This window comes from Aedes albopictus, chromosome 2, assembly GCF_035046485.1.
Source record: "Aedes albopictus strain Foshan chromosome 2, AalbF5, whole genome shotgun sequence".
In the NCBI taxonomy this organism is placed as follows: Eukaryota; Metazoa; Arthropoda; class Insecta; order Diptera; family Culicidae; genus Aedes; species Aedes albopictus.
The window spans coordinates 440772725-440792849 of record NC_085137.1 but is presented as its reverse complement, the minus strand read 5'-3'; the positions used below and the strand labels follow the sequence as shown (position 1 = coordinate 440792849).

Here is a 20125-nt window from a genome sequence, read left to right as displayed (position 1 = left end):
CGATAAAATGACGTTGAAGGTTTGTTCATTTGGGAAATGAGTTTTTTGGTAGCTTCGATTTCGGTTGTTCCGACTGCAATCCGCAATCTACCTGCACAGACAAACAGATGTAGTTTTTAGAGGAAATTCAACAAAAACTTTTGCACGGTGTCTTTTTTATTAGCACACTGCCACCTGTTGGTAGAACCACGCGAGACACTGTCTGCCATGATGGATTTCGATTTGACGTTTGTCTACCACGTTCCCTACTACACAAATAGGCCTTTTCAGTTGACAGATCCGTGTATGCCACTGTTTACAACTGCCGAACAAAGGCGCAAACGCTGAACTGTCATTCTCATAGGAGAACTGTCAAAGGCTCCCAAGGGAAACCACATATCCTTTTCTAACCGGAAAATCCGCATTTATCCGTTCCTAACCGTCGCTAACCGGTGCTAACTGAGCAGCAATTAGACGTGGTTAACGACGGTTAGCAACGGATAAATGCGGATTTTTCCGGTCAGCAAAGGAAGTGTCATTCCCCCTGAAGGCTCCCAAAATCAGCTGGTTTTAAACGTCTTCTGATTTGGCTATCCGTGAAATAAATGCAATTAGTTGATTTCTTTTGTTTATCATGTATATTTGACATCCGATGAACGGAGTGACAGTTGAACACAAACGAATTTGTTAAGCACCGATGACACTTGACAAAACTTTGTTAAGTTAAATTTACACTTTGTTTACACTTTGAGTTGTCAGCCCCATCGCGGTATGTCGTCATGGATAGCCTTATTGCCTATAATTTTCGTTTGCATCATTCAGCAACGTGTACACTGGCAAACGTTAAAGCGATCGAATACTAGCACCTCTGTCTGGTGGAAGAATCGTGGAAATAAAATGAAATTAGAATTGACAGTTAAATGCATCTGACAAGCCGTTTTGAAGAGTGGTAGGTCTGTTTGTCTGTGATTTTACGGATTGCGTACAGTAATTGCTCGATAACTGCAACATGTTTATGTTTCATTAGACGTTCATAACGAAGCTCGGTGTTTGCAGTTTCAACTATCCGACTAAGAACTCTCAATGTAAATACGTGGCACTCATTTGACAAAATGAGGTTAAGCCGGTCTCACACTTTTGACACGTGGCGCAGTAAAAACCGCAAATCTAATGTACTTATTCGAAAGTCTGTTGTTATCTTAAATCTTATATGTCTTTATCATCAAAGTAAAGTTGAAGTTCAGAACAATTTCTTGTGTAACCAACTCTTTGCTTTGTAACGCAACGCACACATGCATACAACAATTCGTGAAACGTTCCGTGTCTGTATTTAATCGCTCGTCGTGACTTTTGAATTTTTGCCGCTCCTGATGCCTGCGCAGTTGCAATTGGCCGAAAACGCGAAAACTTCACAGCAAATCCGACCGACACTCGACCGTCAGTCCGTGCGGTGCGAAAACAATCCGTAAAATATTGCGCTACCGGTTTTCTGGTTTTGGTTTTTGCCGGACCGCGCGCATCGTCATCAGTTGCGGTCGCCATTCGGAGAGGCCGGAGAGGGGCTGTCCCCGCGAGGAAGGGCCCGGGCCCGAGGCCAAAAAGTCGTGTCGTTTATTGGCGGATTGCAATTTTGAAATTCATCATCATATTTTGCGCCGGTGCACTCCGTCGGTGCGGAGTCCGTACGGCGGAGGCCACTGAACCCTTGCCGCAACTGGTTTCTGTATGGAAGCGAGCACGCGGAGAGTGCGCGATGCGAGTTGTCAGCTAGTGTGATCGGAGCTGAACTTCGGTTTTCGTTGGTCGAAGAAGGTCGCGTCGCGGCATCGACAGCGGCATCGCATGTGTGACGGTGAGCGGTTCAAATTTCTGCCTTGTTGGCAGGCAATCAGACGATCCGGAGGCATTCCTGCACGAGACGGACCCGTAATTGCAGGGTTGGATTGTGCCAGACTGTTGACAACAACAACTGTGCATCGTTTGGCATCGGTTTTAATAAAAATGATAATTTTAGGTTCGTCCATCCGAGTTGGCCGCGGTAACGGCGCAGATGGTTACAACAACAACAACAATAACAAACGGGCTAGGCTAACTAGATCGTGATGGATTACTCACTCGGGCGATTGGGACGCGCATCAGCTACAATGTGATGAGTTTTTTTGGCCAAATGCCATTCGGAAAAGAAGGCAGATCATGTGCGGTTGAGGTTAGCTGTCAGTTCAGCTGTACGAGGGCACGATCGAAGCGACCTCCATGGAGGGAAACGCGGAATCGAATGTCAATGTCAGAAATGCACCCGAACCGCAGGCAGCCGGGCGCACAGGGCCACCAGCTGAGCTCGGAGCTTAATTTGTTTACTCTCGTGTTCGACTTTCAATTGTTTCTAAATCCGACGAGCGCGGAATGCGCCGGATGAAACAAATGACGACGAAGGAGACCCCCAGCTGCAGTTTGATTTACGACTTGTGAGTCATCTTCGTTCGTTCGTTCGTTCTGTGCTCACACGGTGGACGAGAAAAGGGTGAGACACTTGCGGATGCAGGCCGCCAGAAGACGACTGAAATTTGGTTAAACGGGGTACACCAACGATGATTGAGTTATTGTTCGACCCCTCTTCGGGCGACGCGTGGGAGCGAAAACAATGGGAAAGAACGTTGTTCGTTCCGTCTCTGACACGCCGGGAGTTATCACAAATTAATTTGGATTAATTAGTTGTCACTCAGCTCGGCGAGGGAACGACACTCGAAAGGAATACCACTCGATCAACTCGGAGATCTTCGCTTACTGCGATGACTTACAACGAATGCAACGGTGGACCCCTCGTTGACATTTCGCAACACTCTTGGCGCGTGAGGTGATTCGCCATGTTAAAAGTCATGCTCGCGGTTCTTGAACAAGTGCCAATGATCGCCGTAAATGCTGTTTCTTCGTATACGAAAGATGCACAAACGCGGTGCGTACCAACAAACGTTGTGGCGCTCGGTATTTTTAGCCATCTGTGCCGTGATGAATGAAAAACCAAATGAAACTAATGAGAGCTTGGGACGACGCAGTCAGCGGCCGCTGCTCTAATGAAAAACGGCTTCTTTATTTTCACACACTTAGCCATCATCGAAAAGTCATTAAAATCGCCATTTATCAACCATCGGCCTACTTCGACGACGGTACCGAACAACAAGTTTTGGATTGCGTTGCGTTGCGTTGTTGCGGGACCGCCCCGGGAACGTAAGTACCTGTCACACAACAGTGCTTTTTTGGCCCTTCACACGATGATCGATTTTCGAAACTCCTCCCTTTTCCGCACGTTCGAAAACAACAAGATGTTTTTGCGTGCACGTCAGAGGCTTCTCGTCCGTCGTGAACAACAACTTCTCGCGTCGCTGGGCGCGAAGACGAAGCGATCATCATCATCAGCATGATGAAATTCCAAAACAAAAACTGCTTGATGGGGTCAGGGGACAAGAGGAAGGAGGGGCAACACGCGAGGTTTGAACCCCAATCTTAGAGCAATCAACTCTCCGCGCGCGCGAACTGACGGCGACTTGGAGCGAAGCCCAGGAAGATTTTTAGGAGCTTTAAAAATATTTGCTTTTTCGTGGCATCTCTCGGGAACCATCTCGGTCCCAGGTTTCTGGGCCCGGACAGTGCTTGGTGGCTGCTGTTGTTGGAGAAAAATTAACTCCATCCCGAAAACTGCCTCATAAATTCATAAGATTCGTGCAACACGATTTTCCCTTTGGTTGTTGGTTCGCTTGTCCCCACTCTCGGCGGATCCATCCCGCTATCGCTGCGCTGCCCTGACTGGAGCAGCGCGATGAGGCGGATGAAATTAAATCGATTTCGAACTGGGGATCTTCGAGCAGGGTAGGGGATGACCGCTCCAGGGAACCAGTTTTTGTCTTGGAAGAAATTAAATTTCGGTTCGTAAATGAGGAAACACGATTCCACCGAGACTGCCATGCCATGCCCGGGTCGATCTGGCTGCTGCTGTTGGGCTGATGTCCCCTTGCTGGAGCAGCGACCGACGAAGAGTTTATGCAGATCAGTGCGCGCGCAGTTTAAAGAACCGGTCACAGGCAGTCCGATTTGAATAAATTAATTGAAGATTCGGTTGAGCTGATAAGTGCGCCGGTTTCGGGTTTCCTACTGGAATAAGCAGGTTTATGAGTTAAACGTGCCGTGCAAGGCGTGGGCACTAGGGTGCTTTGAAGGACCCCTCGGTAAAAGAGTTCAAAACGTTAAGGTTTGTTGACACTTTTCCATCGACAAAGTAAACAGTGGGCGTTTAAGCAGCTAGAATCACAAGATTATTATTGCTCCTTATGCCAGAAGGAATCCTTGGAGTAGTTTCTGGGGGATCTTTTGAAGGATCTCCTATATAAATACCTATTTTTTCATAAGAAACATTATAGAAGAAACACCTAAAGAAGTCTAGGAAGAATTCCTAGAGTAATTCTTGAATGAACTTTCAATGACATTTTGAAATAATTTCCAGAGATATTATTGCTCCTTATTCCCGAAGGAATTCTTGTCGAGAATTCTCTCAAGATACTGTCGAGAATCCTCTCACGATTCTGTCGAGAATCCTCTCACGATTCTGTCGAGAATCCTCTTAGGATTCTGTTGAGAATCCTCTCAGGATTCTGTCGAGAATCCTCTCAGGATTCTGTCGAGAATCCTCTCAGGATTCTGTCGAGAATCCTCTCAGGATTCTGTCGAGAATCCTCTCAGGATTCTGTCGAGAATCCTCTCAGGATTCTGTCGAGAATCCTCTCAGGATTCTGTCGAGAATCCTCTCAGGATTCTGTCGAGAATCCTCTCAGGATTCTGTCGAGAATCCTCTCAGGATTCTGTCGAGAATCCTCTCAGGATTCTGTCGAGAATCCTCTCAGGATTCTGTCGAGAATCCTCTCAGGATTCTGTCGAGAATCCTCTCAGGATTCTGTCGAGAATCCTCTCAGGAATCTGTCGAGAATCCTCTCAGGGTTCTGTCGAGAATCCTCTTAGGATTCAGTCGAGAATCCTCTCAGGATTCTGTCGAGAATCCTCTCAGGATTCTGCCGAGAATCCTCTCAGGATTCTGTCGAGAATCCTCTCAGGATTCGGTCGAGAATCCTCTCAGGATTCTGTCGAGAATCCTCTCAGGATTCTGTCGAGAATCCTCTCAGGATTCTGTCGAGAATCCTCTCAGGATTCTGTCGAGAATCCTCTCAGGATTCTGTCGAGAATCCTCTCAGGATTCTGTCGAGAATCCTCTCAGGATTCTGTCGAGAATCCTCTCAGGATTCTGTCGAGAATCCTCTCAGGATTCTGTCGAGAATCCTCTCAGGATTCTGTCGAGAATCCTCTCAGGATTCTGTCGAGAATCCTCTCAGGATTCTGTCGAGAATCCTCTCAGGATTCTGTTGAGAATCCTCTCAGGATTCTGTCGAGAATCCTCTCAGGATTCTGTCGAGAATCCTCTCAGGATTCTGTCGAGAATCCTCTCAGGATTCTGCCGAGAATCCTCTCAGGATTCTGTCGAGAATCCTCTCAGGATTCTGTCAAGAATCCTCTCAGGATTCTGTCGAGAATCCTCTCAGGATTCTGTCGAGAATCCTCTCAGGATTCTGTCGAGAATCCTCTCAGGATTCTGTCGAGAATCCTCTCAGGATTCTGTCGAGAATCCTCTCAGGATTCTGTCGAGAATCCTCTCAGGATTCTGTCGAGAATCCTCTCAGGATTCTGTCGAGAATCCTCTCAGGATTCTGTCGAGAATCCTCTCAGGATTCTGTCGAGAATCCTTTTTCAGGAAGAGCTTTCGGAGGATCTACTAGAAAAACTTCTAGAGAAGTTGCTGAAGTTCCTCGTAGAGGAATTCTTGGATCGATTCCTGAATTTCTAAATGAGCGTCTAGGAAAAGTTAAGAAGGAATTTCCATAGAGATTATTACTTCTCATTCCCGAACGATGAATTCAAACGGCAACGCTTGCAGGAACTTCTAGAAGCAAGTCCACATGAACTCCTGAAGACACAAATGCATTACTGTTTAGAGGAATTTCTGAGGTTAATTTTACGAGAACTATTGGAAAAATTTCTGAAAGAATGCGTTAGGGAACCTTTGAAGGATTGGAACAATTCCCAATGGAACCTTTGGAACAATTACTAAAGCAACTCTTGGAAGGATTGCCTTTAGGAATCCTTGCACATACTTTCAAAATCGTTTCTCAAAGAAAACCAGTTCCTAGGGATACTTTTGGGGGAATTTCTGAAGAAACTGCAAAAGAAATTACTAAAGGAATGCCAAGTTGTTTTTTTTTTTTGAGGGATTTTCTACAAAAACTCATAAAGAACTACTGAAGGAACTCCTAGGAAAGCCCTTCAAGAGAAATTTCAAAAGTCCCTCGTAGAGCAGCTCTTGGAATAATTTCTGAATTTCTGAAAGAACGCTTCGAGAGAGGAGAGAAGGAATTTTCAAAGAGATAAGTATTTCTCATACCTGAAGGATAAATTCAAACGGTAGCTCCTCCAGGAACTTCTAGAAGCATATCCGCAGGAATTCATGAAGACACGAATGCATTAATATCTGGAGTTAATTTTGAGAGAACTTTTGGAAAAACTTCTGACAGAATGCCTGAGGGAACTTTTTAAGGAATTCATGGAACAATTCCTAGTGGAACTTTTGTAGCAATTACTAAAGCAACTCTTGGAGGGATTGGCTTTAGGAACGCTTGGACATACTTTCAAAATAATTCCCCAAAGAAAACCGATAGCAGTTCCTAGGCATACTTTTGGAAGAATTTCTGAAGAAACTCAAAAAAAAATAGTACCGGAATTCCAAGATGAATGTTTGAAGGTTTTCTATAAAAAACTGAAGAAGGTACCACTGGGGAAATTTCCGAAAGAACTCTAAGGAAAGTCTCTAAAGTCTAAACGGAAATCCTGGAGCAGTTTCCAAATAAATTCTGAAATCATGATTTTCCAGGTTATTTTCAGAATTCAGAATTTTTGGAGTAATTTTTGCTCCCTATTCATGAAGGCATTCCTGCAGTAGTTCTTGCAGGAAGTATTGGAGGCATATCTGCAGGAACTCAGGAAAGCATACCTGTAGGACTTCATGAAGATTTCCAGGAGTTAATTAGATACCCGCATAACCATGAACAATATTTGTACTGTTTATCATACTGTTCGCAACTATCAATAACAATATCTCAATAGTGTAGTAGAACATCCAAAGCAACAATAAGCCAACAGTACCATAAACGGTTTCAACAGTGTGATAGATGGTTATCGACCAAAAAACAGTATGGGGAATAGGCGGTTAAGTTATGTTACAATAAAAAATCGCCCATTTTCACGAACAAAAATTTTCGTTTACAGTTTGTCAAAAGGTCAACATACCATCCATTTTTTGATCAGATCACTGATAAGCAAACAATTCGAGAACAGTTCTTTATTGTGCAATATGCGAGATTTAACCATATACCATATTGTTCAAATATTATTTCACAATTCATGATTTAAATTCAATCAACTTGATATTTTTTAGCAACTACTTTCGCAATCAAACAGCTTTCATATCGATTTACAATGAAATAAGAGCATTTCTTCGACCAAGTCTTCGACGTTATCAAATATGTCTGATCAAATGCTTATTTCACTGCAAACTCCAATGAAAACCGTTTGCCTGTAAAAGCAGTTACTAAGAAATAACAAATTGTTCTGAAGAAAAACGCAAACTCACAAATTATTAGATCACATTTAAAAAAATCGAAAAATAATTTTATTTGTAAAATATGTGTTTTTATTGTTCGTAGCATGCCAACATCAAATTCTATCCACCGATACACCACTTACGAAACGTGCACGTTTCGCACGTCGATGGGTTCGCGCGGGTCGGCACCGATGTCGACGTTGCGTCGGGGTTCCGTAGGCTTACGAGTCGTTTCAGGAACGATGGACGCCGCGGGATGATCTCCAGCCGTATGGGCAGCAGGCGGGACGAGCGGCCACCAATGCCCAGGAGACGGTTCCCACCGACTCGGGGCGGAACTAACTCCAGCATCTCAATGCATCTGCTGCCTTCCAATTTCCTGTTCTGGGTAGCAATCGTTTCGAGGACCTTTTTCCATGTTATTCATTGTGCGGCTGCCTAATTTTGTTGAACCAGTGTGATGTGCGCTTGACGCCATCGAAACGGGTATCTTTCAACGGGAACACCCGCTGGAGGACGGGAATGCACAGTGGCTGATTTCGTCATTTTAGCGCGCTTAATTAATAACTTTTTAACTATGATGTTTAGCGTCATGGTGTCTTCGAGAAAGTTTTTCGCTATAATAAGGAGCTTCTTTTGAACTATTGTAAAAAATGATCAACCCCCCTAAAAGTGAGATAGAAAATTTATTTTTTGCATTTTTCAAGATACAAGGTTGGTGTCTTCACAAAAATTATAGAAAATGTTATTTGGAGCAACTTTTCCAAAGACGTCAAGTTTGTAACTCCGTTACTTTTCAAGATACGTTACGTTTTTTATCATCAGCCCCTTGAAAAGGGTTTTAACGCAATAACTTTCGAAGGATTGATTCTACATTTTTCTGATGTTCTACAAAGTTATAGATAATGGTGAAACACATAACTTCGCCGAACTCGACATTCCGCTTATTTCAAAAATAAAATAGTTATAACGGTTTTTGTAGTTTTCTGGGCCATATTTCAAGCATTTATAACCTAGCTATAGGCAATTATATGCAAATTTCCTTTTAAGCATGTGAATATACAAGTAATTGCCTCTCTGAGAAAGCCAAAACCATCAAACTGTAAGAAACTGTAAGATGGTTTTTGTACAGAAACTTTCAACCATCCATGTTACTTTTATATGGGTTTTATTCATATCTTCATCATATTTTTTTGAGAGTTCATTACAGCTTGCATTTTTATTGTTATTGTAAGTGTGTGAATATACAGAAAGGATTGTGGTGCATTCTGCAACATTCATGAAGTACGTTACATGAAAACTTACCATCTACTTCTATTTTCTGACTAACTGACAGTGCTGCACGTAGTCCACGAAAAGAACGCATAAAGTGTTACTGTTCGTTCATAAAGTGCATTATATGTACCACACCCCTATACCAATACATCTGTGATAAGTTTTGATAATAAAGATAGTAGTTTTGATGCCTCCGCCATGGCAGGACGGTAAAAGTAGTCGATCGTGTTTTATTTCATACAAATTCACACAACGTACTAAGGGTCCCGCCCGTGCGCGATCAGTTACTTTTTTGTCAGATCACGATTAAACAGCACCTTACTGTAAAGTACAATAAGATTTATAATTACCTATAACTATTGTAGACATGTACTAGAGGGAGCGTTCACAAAATATGTCACGCGCAAGTTTAGAATTTGAGAAAAAATGGCACTTCATTCGCTCTTTTCGTGGACTACATGCAGCACTTTGAGTTAGTAAGAATATATAAATAGATGGTAAGTTTTCGTGTAACGTACTTCATGAATGCTCCAGAATGCACCACAATCCATTCTGTATATTCACACACACACACGTACTATAACAATAAAAATGCAAGCTGCCATGATCTGTCAAATAAATATGTTGAAGATATGAATAAATCCCATATAAAAGTAACATAGATGGTTGAAAGTTTCTGTACAAAAACCATCTTGCAGTTTCTTACAGTTTGATGGTTTTGGCTTTCTCAGAGAGGCAATTACTTGTATATTCACATGCTTAAAAGGAAATTTGCATATAATTGCCTATAGCTAGGTTATATATGCTTGAAATATGGCCCAAAAAACTACAAAAACCATTATAACTATTTTATTTTCGAAAAAAGCGGAATGTCGAGTTCGGCGAAGTTATGTGTTTTACCATTATCTATAACTTTGTAGAACATCAGAAAAATGTAGAATCAATCCTTCGAAAGTTATTGCGCAAAAACCCTTTTCAAGGGGCTGATGATAAAAAACGTAACGTATCTTGAAAAGTAACGGAGTTACAAACTTGGCGTCTTTGACAAAGTTGCTCCAAATAACATTATCTACAACTTTTGTGAAGACACCAACCTTGTATCTTGAAAAATGCAAAAAATAAATTTTCTATCTCACTTTTAGGGGGATTGATCATTTTTTACAATAGTTCAAAAGAAGCTCCTTATTATAGCGAAAAACTTTCTCGAAGATACTATGACGGTAAACGTCATAGTTAAAAAGTTATTAATTAAGCGCGCTAAAATGACGAAATCAGCCACTGTGGAATGGTTTCCTGACGGGAAGATAATCGTAGAAAAACAATGAAATATTGTGTTTATAAGTTTCTACTACTCGTGAAGGTGAAACAACTTACCTTTTAGCAGCGATATTCTTATACGTTAGAATTATGTATGTTGCAGCAGCACAATTTTTAAGCAAAAAAAAACAGCAGCGACTAAACACGAAAACAAAACGATTTATTTGTTTTTTTTTCTTTTGGCAGCATGACGGCTGCGATGGGATAGTCAGCATGAAAAGAAAAATTACTCACAAATACTGGTGTGTGCCACTATTTGCCAAACTGTTGAATAAGGGTGCAACAGTATGAATTACATATGTATGAGTGTGTTGCACAACAAGAAGCTTGATCAGCTTGACAAAAGGTGCTCTTACAATAACATAATGTTTTATGGGTTCTTCTTCTTCTTCTTGGCGTAACGTCCTCACTGGGACAAAGCCTGCTTCTCAGCTTAGTGTTCTATGAGCACTTCCACAGTTATTAACTGAGAGCTTCCTCTGCCAATGACCATTTTGCATGTGTATATCGTGTGGCAGGCACGAAGATACTCTATGCCCAAGGAAGTCAAGGAAATTTCCTTTACGAAAAGATCCTGGACCGACCGGGAATCGAACCCGTCACCCCCAGCATGGTCATGCTGAATACCCGTGCGTTTACCGCCTCGGCTATATGGGCCCTATATGTTTTATGGGTTACCATCCTCATATCATTTGACAATGTGTGGACACTATCATATATTGTTACTGATTGGCATGGATTACTCATACTGTTTTTCATAGTTTAAAACATCTGGCTTTATATTGTTCAACAAAAAAGCGACTGTATGCGATAAGTTAACACCAACTGTTAGGCGACATTTACTGTTTGGAACTTAAGGCAAACTGTGTTTTTCTATGCGGGTACTCATGAAGTTTCCTTAGCTTATTCTGGAAGAAATATAAGAAAAACTGCATAAAAAATTCTCTGCAAAAACTTTTTGAGAAAATCGTGGAGAAATGTCTTTAGAAACTGTTGAAGAATTTCTAAGCCAATTCCTGATGTGATTGCAGAAGTAACTGTTTCAGAAAACCGTAAGCAAACGACCAAACTAATTCCTTAAAAACACTGCAGCAATTACTAGAGGAACTCTTGCAAGAATTTCTAAAAAAAAAACTTCCTGCATGTACTTCTAGAAAGATCCCTGAAGAAACTCGTGGAGGGATTCCTGAAGGAAAACCTCTAGGAATTCTTGGAGTAATTCGGTAAGAAACTCCATCTAGTTGTACTGTTACAACCCGCATGCACGCACATAAACTTTCTCTACGCAAAGTTGCATATTCAATTACACAAGGTGGAGCCATCAATCTCTTCGATTGTAACGGCTAGTTTGTCATAGCTCGGTCATTAAGTCTCGTGTATTAGACCTTTTTCAAGGAATAAGGTCGAATACACGCGACCGAAACGTCAGGCTATGCCGAACTAGCTGATTGAATCTTATAGGCTGCGAAAGTCACAATAGTTCAATAATCATCTACCTCCTACATCTCCTCAAAAACCCAAGAATAGTATCACAATAGACGTTAGATAAATTGGAAACTGGACTCCTCAAGGAGTGGAATCTGTCTCGGGTACAGTCATAAGCCACAACGGGTACTGGGTGGGAAATTCAGTGATTTTGGCTTAATGAAAGAGAGACTTCGATTGCACAGAAGAGTCGATGGGAGTCCACAGTGGACGTCAGTTAACCCGCCCTCACAACAGCTGACTCCCAGACCACCAGTAATCGTATGAGATGTTGCATACGATGATAAAGTGGAGGCCATATACGTGCATGCCTCCATTTAGGCGTATGTAAAATGTACGCATATCGCCTCCACTTTAACATCGTATGCAACGTCTTATACGATCACTGGTTGACTGGGATACTTCGATGACATTTGAAGAACTATCGCTGAGCTTCTGCAGCGCGATAACTTCAGAATGAAAAGAAGGCTGTGAGCGAAGGCTCTACAGCGCAGCGACATCTATACGCTCCCTGAGGGTTGTTGGTGTAAGTGAGCAGTTTGGATGAAGCGTGGCAAACCGGGAAGGCCAACGAAACCAAAAACTCAGCTGGATGGTGAGGAGATTCCATTTATGATTGAGCCAACCCTTCTGTAGCAAGGATGGAGGCCTTGCGGGCAATGTTGATGATGGCGAATCAGAGCGAAATACACGTCCGCAAGTCGGAAGCTCTTGGAAGAAACCTCTACGACTTAGCAGGACGCATTTGAGCAGGAAAAGCCCTTTGATGGGTCGAGCATGATTCGACAAGCTCCGTCGATTCATGGTGAAGTTTGGCTTCGTACGCAGTGTACGATGCTTACACATACACACGCGGGGTAGGATCACAACGTCCGAGGCCATACAGTCCCGGACATTAAGTCGCGTTTTTTTGCGAAATAGCGTCCGAAAGTTTGGATGCGTCATAATATCCTATGTGCCTTCTTTCCTTGGACTTCGTGGCGTATCTGCAAGTTCGGACGTTATGCCCCGAAAAAATGCGCCATAAAGTCCTGGGACTTTATGGCCTCGGACGTTATGATACTGCGCCACACACGCTCATACCAAGGAATATCTAGTAATCTTTGCAATGTGCGTTGACGACGTGTCTATTGCAAATGGCTTAAATCGTTGCCGGAAACGAAGCAGAAACAGTCAAAGTAGTTCAAGATGACTTGGGCATGACGATCGAGAAGTTCGAAGACCTGGCAGGCGTCTGGAGAGCCCAAGTCAGCGAGACTACCTGTATGGATTGCTCAGGTGCTTCGGTTTGAGCTTATTCCAACCGAGGTCGACGTCGACGGATGAAGTTGGCGAGAAGGAGTAAACCGACATGCTGTATCGGAAGCCCAGTTTCAAGCGGGCCCTATAGAGCTATAGCAACGAACACTGCGACTACTCAGGTATACGTAAAGAGAGTGTAGATGTTGGGCTCGTCCATCGAATTCAAAAAGATGCTGTCCTCTTGGAAACGTTTTCTGATCCGGATTGTACAACAGCATCGAGTACAGTTAGTTGATCGACACGGAACCTGCAAATCGATGCCTGATCGTCTAGCGCAACTGAACTAGCAAACATTCTGTTTAGTCATCTATCTCGTTAACTGGATCAGGTGGTTGTTTTGCGATTCGAAAAGAAAGACCGCCCAACCATTGTTGAGGATAACGAATTCGTACAGCCGAGGACTCCGAAGACTACAGTTGGCTGAATTGCGTGGATATGAAGCTCTAATTCTAGATCATCGGTTGAACAGGTGGGTATCTTGCCTAATGGGCTTAACGGAAACCGCTGCTTGAACTCATGAGAGAAGTCACAGCCTGGTGGTACTGAGTTATACCACTACATACAACAACAGAATGCGCTAGTGTGAAATGTCAAAGGCAAGGAAGTAGTTACGTCTGAAAATATCTAACGTTGTAACAAGCGCTATCGAATTTTACCAGAATTACGCCTGTTTGGTCTTCGGTAGAAGACCAAATTCAGAAGAAATAGCTTATTTCGAAGATTGACGAGGTTCAACGCTGCCTCTTGTTCTCATTCAACAACAACCATTCGGTTTTGCCCGAAGCCAGAAGATTGTTATCGCGGAAACACCTCGCTCCGTATCGGCAGCGTACCCCTCGCCGCATCCAGCTGATAATGGCAATGATTACTGCTGGGCGCATATGGGAATCGCGTTAGGTCGGGTATGTATCGTGTCCATCCAACAGATCCGATCATCACATAATTCAAATCATATAGGTACAACACCACGGAGGAACCACACCTCAAAAGCGCGTGATAAATCGTTCGTCCGTCCGTTCTTCATCGCATCGTAGATGACGAACGCGATGATGACGTCACAATCCACCACACAGAGCCCGAGGGGCGAGACACTACGACGGGCGCGATTTGACGTTTATATTTCGGGGAGAGACACACGGCGGCGTGGCGTAGCGTGCAATTTATGAAAATGATGATTCCTCGCATCGCATGCATCACGGCGCGGCGGCTTCTGTTATCCGACCCGAGTAGGCTACGGAAAGAGGACGGCGGCGGCGGAACGAGGGGTACTACCATGCAACATCGTCCGTCGAGCGCGCCGCCAAACCCCCCGAAAGGAAAATCGATCAATTGAATTGAATTGAATTGAGAGATAAGCCGCTTCGCCCGCCCGAGAAGCCGTTGTTGTTGTTGCCGTCAAAATAGAGTCTGCTGCTGTTGTTGCTGGTAGCGCGAAAGAAAAGAAGCTCGGGCGGAGCGGAGGGGACGCAGAATAGCAGCACGAAAGGAAATAGTGTAGTAGTAAGTCCGCGCGCTCGCCCCTCGGCGCTGACCTTTTCCGCGTGTCCCCCCGCCTATGCACGCCGTCCCGACGTAGATTTTCAAGAACCGGGTGAAAAGCCGAGAGCATGATTATGCATAATATCGACCGACCGTGTTGAAAGGAAACGAACGGAAAAGAATTACCTCGCAATTGAAGCATACCACGTAATTTTCTGCCTGTAGCGTCGGTTCGCGACTTGTGCCCCTTCGCTCCGCCGGAACCCCCACCACCACCCGATGGATGGATAATAGAACTCGAATAGAAGATAGATGCGGTCGAAAAAGTTGTACGCGATTAAAGTCGTTACGTAAATGGAAAGCCATCCAAGCCCAAAGGCCGAACGCTTGCGCTTTTAGCGGCGACGCGTCGGTAATCCCGAAAAAATGAGGCGAAGCGGCGTCAACGGCTGCTGGGGAAAATCAATCGCCCGGCTGAATGAAAGCTGCGGAACGAAACTGGTGATGTCGGCTTTTGGACGACAAAGCGGCATCAGGTCGCTCCGAAAGGCTTTCGCTCCAAAAATGGGGAAAATTCTGCCTCTTGCCGCCTGTCATTATTTGCGGGCCCCTGAATAGGGTGGGCGACCGAGAAGCGGCGCAATCAATGTCTGGAGGGGGTGTCCCGATTAGATCTCGAGGAACGGCATCAACGAGCACCGAAAAAAAAAGCCGGCCAAGGAAGCAAACGCCAAGGTAAAATGTGCATATCTTTTAGGTGCGCGTTTGTGTTCATGTTTTTATCCTTGGGCGGACGGCCGAAGGACTGCGGCGAACGCCCGAAAATGGATTAGAGATAGCGATCAGCGAGGGTGCACCCCTCGGGTCGGGCGAATGTTCCTGGCCCGCTCGCATATCTGGCTAGTCATGATCCCTGCAGCTAATGGCGATTCATTAGGCCAGGATAACACACATGCAAGCCGGAATTGTCTTAATTTTTCTCTGTCAATCCACGGCGGCAGTGTAGATCGTTATCGGTGATCCCCTCGTCGAGGCGGCGACTTCGACTTCAACTTCAACGCAGCGACTGGTTGCCATATTTGGCCTACTGAGATAGCGTAGCGTTGCGTGGAGCGAGAGGCCGACTTCCCAGAACTGTCACCAGCTGTTGATCCGCCAGCCAGCTCACTCACACTCACACACACTCGCAGCAGACGCTCCCGACAATCAGTCTAATAACGTTTTAATGACCTCATTAACAACCGAGTGAGACCAAGTCGTCGGCATGTTTTCGAAGAAAAAACAACATGAACCGCTGCTGCTGCCGCTGCAGCGAGAGCGCTCAATACGCAGAAGGAATCCATCAGCCGCCGAACGTGAACGAACGGCGTGTGCTGTTTCCTCGGAAATTGACGAGAGACAGAGAGGAAGCCAGGCCAACGCCAGGCCGTTCGACAAGTGTGCGTGCAGATTTCCCAGAAATCGCAACGGCCCCATCATCGCGATCGGTAGATCGTGAGCTCGAAGGCGAAGAATTCCCTCGACGAACGGATTCTTGGAATCTGTCGCATCGCAGCGAACCACCGTGTGATGATTTCAAGATGTGCCGAGTTTTGATACCATCTTAAGATCAATACTCGGGAAATGACCCATTGGCACACCCCTCGTCGCGTCGTCAACTGTCAAACGCCAACCGCTCCGAATCGATTAGGAAATTCCCACAGTCGAATCGGCGCATTGCGTCACACTCGCGACCGCGCAGCGGCGATTCGATCCAGGTGCACCGAATTGCACCGAGATCGCCGTGGGAAAATCGTTCGGTACCGAAAATTTGAATAAATTAGGATCCATCAAAGCAAGCGGGAGCGCCGACGATCTGCCTGGTCTCACGGCCTGCTTCGATTTGAATAACAGAGCCAAATAATAAGAGCACTCTCGTTCGGCGCGCTCTTTCACTCTGCGCGCACAATACGTTTGTGAAGCGTTTCTTTTGACAGATCGTGGCTCAGATTCGAGGGGGTTAATATGTTAAGTAGATTCCTGTCAATGGCGACGGCCAAGACGACAAACGGAATGTGTGCTGAATCGTAAACATACAGGCCCGGGATATTCCACGCTCGGAGTCGTCTGCTGCCGACTGGATTTGAATATTTTCCACAGGGGTACATAACTTTCCCGGCCGGAGGAATCCGGCAAAGGTGCTGCCGTCACAAAAATAAAAATAACAACGAAAAAATCAAACAGATACACAAAAAAGATGAATGGGCCGAACAGAAAATCCAGCCGTAAACTTCGGCCATTGTGATGCTAATCGCAGGGAAATTAGATGCATCTATTCCCAAACGGCACGACGATGCATCGAAAAAAGCCTGCAGGAATTTTGACACGTTGCACCTTTCCGGGTTGTAACTGTCACGGATTCCCGGCCGCCGCACCGTCACGGCTGAATAACGCTCCGCGGGCGGTGTGTACGGGGCTGAAGGCGAAGAAGCAAAGCAACCCGTGCAGCCGAAGGGGTAATTTATGCATCCGATAATCGTGTCCAACTACGGCGACCGTGGCAGCGGCGGCGTCGGTTCTTTCATCCTCCTCCACGGCACGCTACTTGTGCCGTCGTCCATATGGATGGCCTATTTGACGGTTCGAAATAGGCAGCCAAGGAGGAACTAGAACCTCCCGAGCCTTCTCCGGACGGTGGTTGTCGCGCATTTATTATATTGTTTCGATCATTAACATTTTGCGGGGGTTTCTCATATTTTATACCGACGGACGGCCGCTGGAAAGATTTCGTCCTGCCGATAAGATTGGACGCGACGAGCCACCATACTCGGTCGCTCTGTGTCTGAATCTGGCATCCGGTACGGTCTGGGGACGGCAGAGCTGCCGACACAGACCAAGCACAGTGACACATAAATGGAGCGCACTTGTCGTACCCCTCGTTCGAACGGGGGACACTTTTGACAGATGGGTTTGTTTACATGTGAAGTACAGCCGTCTTCAACCTTGTTCGTTCGGTGAAATTCGCCGTTCAAAGCGGCAAAAACCGAAAACTGCCGCCAGGCAGAAAGTAATAAATCCAATTATCGTCAGAAAAGTACTTCCAACTGACTGGATACATATGTTTTCGCCGAATCGTCGGTCGTGCAACTATCATTATCCTTTCCGCATGCGAAAGAAGTACATTTTCGGCAATTGAAGTACTGACATTCTCGAACTTCACCTCCTAAAGGGCTCCTGTTAACTTTCGAATGCCTAAACAAAAGGTGTGTTGTGCCTGGGCTTCCCTCCCTGTTCCCTTAAAGTCAGTCGGTTTCATTCGTTGTTCGGGGAAAAAACTAGCTGAGGGGGAATGCCTGTGCCGTTGTAACCAGAGTCAGAACAGAGTCGACTTCGAAGGTTAACAGTAGATAAATCTAAATAATAGGTTGTTTGCTTCGATATGGCGCATATAGCGAAGCGAGCGAGCTGCTCGTTGGCCTTTAGGGCCTTTCGCGCGGAGTGACTCACCCTGTGCCGTGCATTGCGCGAAAATACCGCTGCATGCCGTTTTCCTCGTGATCTCACTCTCTTATCTGTGTCTGCCTCCTATACCCTTGCCTTGCATGATTTGGCATTCACAATTCAATGAATAATAGCCGCCGCACAGTAGACAGACGTTCGGAGCAAATCAGCCCAACAACATCTGCATGTTGTGCGTCGTGTTTTGCTTATAATTCGCTTCCTTCCGAAATCCCTTCGAGGCGTTTTGGCCGCAACGTCTCGCCTTCTGCTTCTGCGGAGCCATTTTCATCGCTCCTCGGGCACTTTACACATCGCACTAATGATCGCCGGTGCAGGAAATTTGAAAAGTGTTGAAAATTAGAGCTCACCATATACGTTTGCGGCGATCCGAGCGATGAGTTACGTTGAAAAGCGACAATACAGCTGTCAAACTCAGCAACCTGTCAAATTGCGTTTCGCTCGAGGAGGCTCAAGGCACGGTCAAGTCATCGCGTCGCGTCCAACACTTTTTTTATCCAGAAGACAAAGGCGGCGAGAGCGCAGCTACACCAAACCAAATAAACATCGAAGTCTTCTTTATTTGTTTATCAATTTACGCGCTTGTGTCTCTCCCTGGCACGCCGATACGCGATAACGACGCTAACGATGACGGTAACAAGTGACAGCACGACTCTTCCGGCCATCGTCGCCGTCATCGTGCGTGCTTTCTCGCGTTCGAGTACCCCTCGTGGCCAGTCGCGCGGGCATCCAGGGAAAAGAAAATATTTACTTTTCAAATTTCGAGTGTGAGTGTCTGTCCCCTTCCTCCCGCCCAACCCGCGCCCACGCTTCCACGCGTCACGTTGAACAGGTCTCATTGTCTGTTTACACTACTCTTCTTCGCGCCGCTAGACGACGCGAAGCAGAGAATGCACGCCTTTCTCCTCATAGGTAAGGTAGAGAGTTTGCGTTTTTTCCTCATCCACAACAGCAGTTGCTTGCATTAGAAATATTCTCGTCGAAGCGTAAAACTTGCTTGCTTTTGACAGTCCCTCGCTCCGCTCCGCACCGCCATCAAATTGTGCGCCAAATTGGCAGTTTCCAGCCCCTCGACCAACCGACACGTATCGGTATTCCATCCACGCGGGATTCTTCGGCTATTCAGCCGTTTCAAATTAGCACTTCCACGAAGCTCTGCCTGCAACGGTCGCCACTTGCTATGCGCGGCACAACGCGCCGTGCGCTGCTGTTCAGCCCCGTACTAGTACTAGCTAGCTGTCAAAAGCGTCGAAAATTGATTCTCGCGGCGCGCGAATGTGCCGGGAATGACAAAATATGAATAATAAAAATATTTTCTTTCTATCAAACTGTCAACCGGCGGAACCCTGACCCTTCGGCCACCGCCATTCTTCCTCAAGAGTTGAGCCGTCGTGCGTAAACCGGAGGAGGACGCCGGCGGTGGCAACAGGGCTGAACCTCGACATAATGGCCCGTTTACATATATCACAGACAAACAGACGTAACACTCTGACATTTCCCATCGTACACCGATTTAACAGTCTATTTAAAGATTTGATAGTTGGCCAACTGCCCACCCGTGGCGCTCGCATCGTTTTTGTTCGAGTTTGACGTTTGCCCACTACCGCCACCTAGTTCATGGTCGGCCAAACTCAGTCCTTTTAGTATTGGGCGAACAGGTTTCCGGGACTATGATTTGAATCGAAAAATGTTCGTAGTGTTACGTCTGTTTGTCTGTGCATATATGATAATAATGCGTGACAATATTCTGTCGGACAATTTATTCCACGCTAGTATCGTTTACATTGCCGCTAAAAATTTAGCTGTTAAATCTGGGACAATAAATTGTCCGACTGTGTTGGTACCAAACTATCGTAATGTAAACACTTCCCTATCTGCCAATAAAATTGGCGTGATGGCATAATTAGCTGACAATTCGTCTAGCAGACCGTTTACATGATGCTAATTGTGTCGGACAATCTAATATCCTCATTATTGTCCACTAGTTTTAGCACCAAATTCAGAAGCTTCTGATTTTGTCATGCTAATTTTATTGTCTGCTAAAAAGTGTTTACATTGCGCTAAATTGGCGCCAATACTGCTCGAATATGAACTGTC

The 20125-nt window shown here is 45.2% G+C and overlaps 1 long non-coding RNA gene across 3 annotated transcripts in view; it reads right to left on the bottom strand.

The window, feature by feature from the left end:
• LOC115265136 (uncharacterized) overlaps positions 1-20125 on the bottom strand; it is a 91789-nt gene that overhangs the window by 20420 nt on the left and 51244 nt on the right. The gene's annotated exons all lie outside the window — the stretch shown is intronic.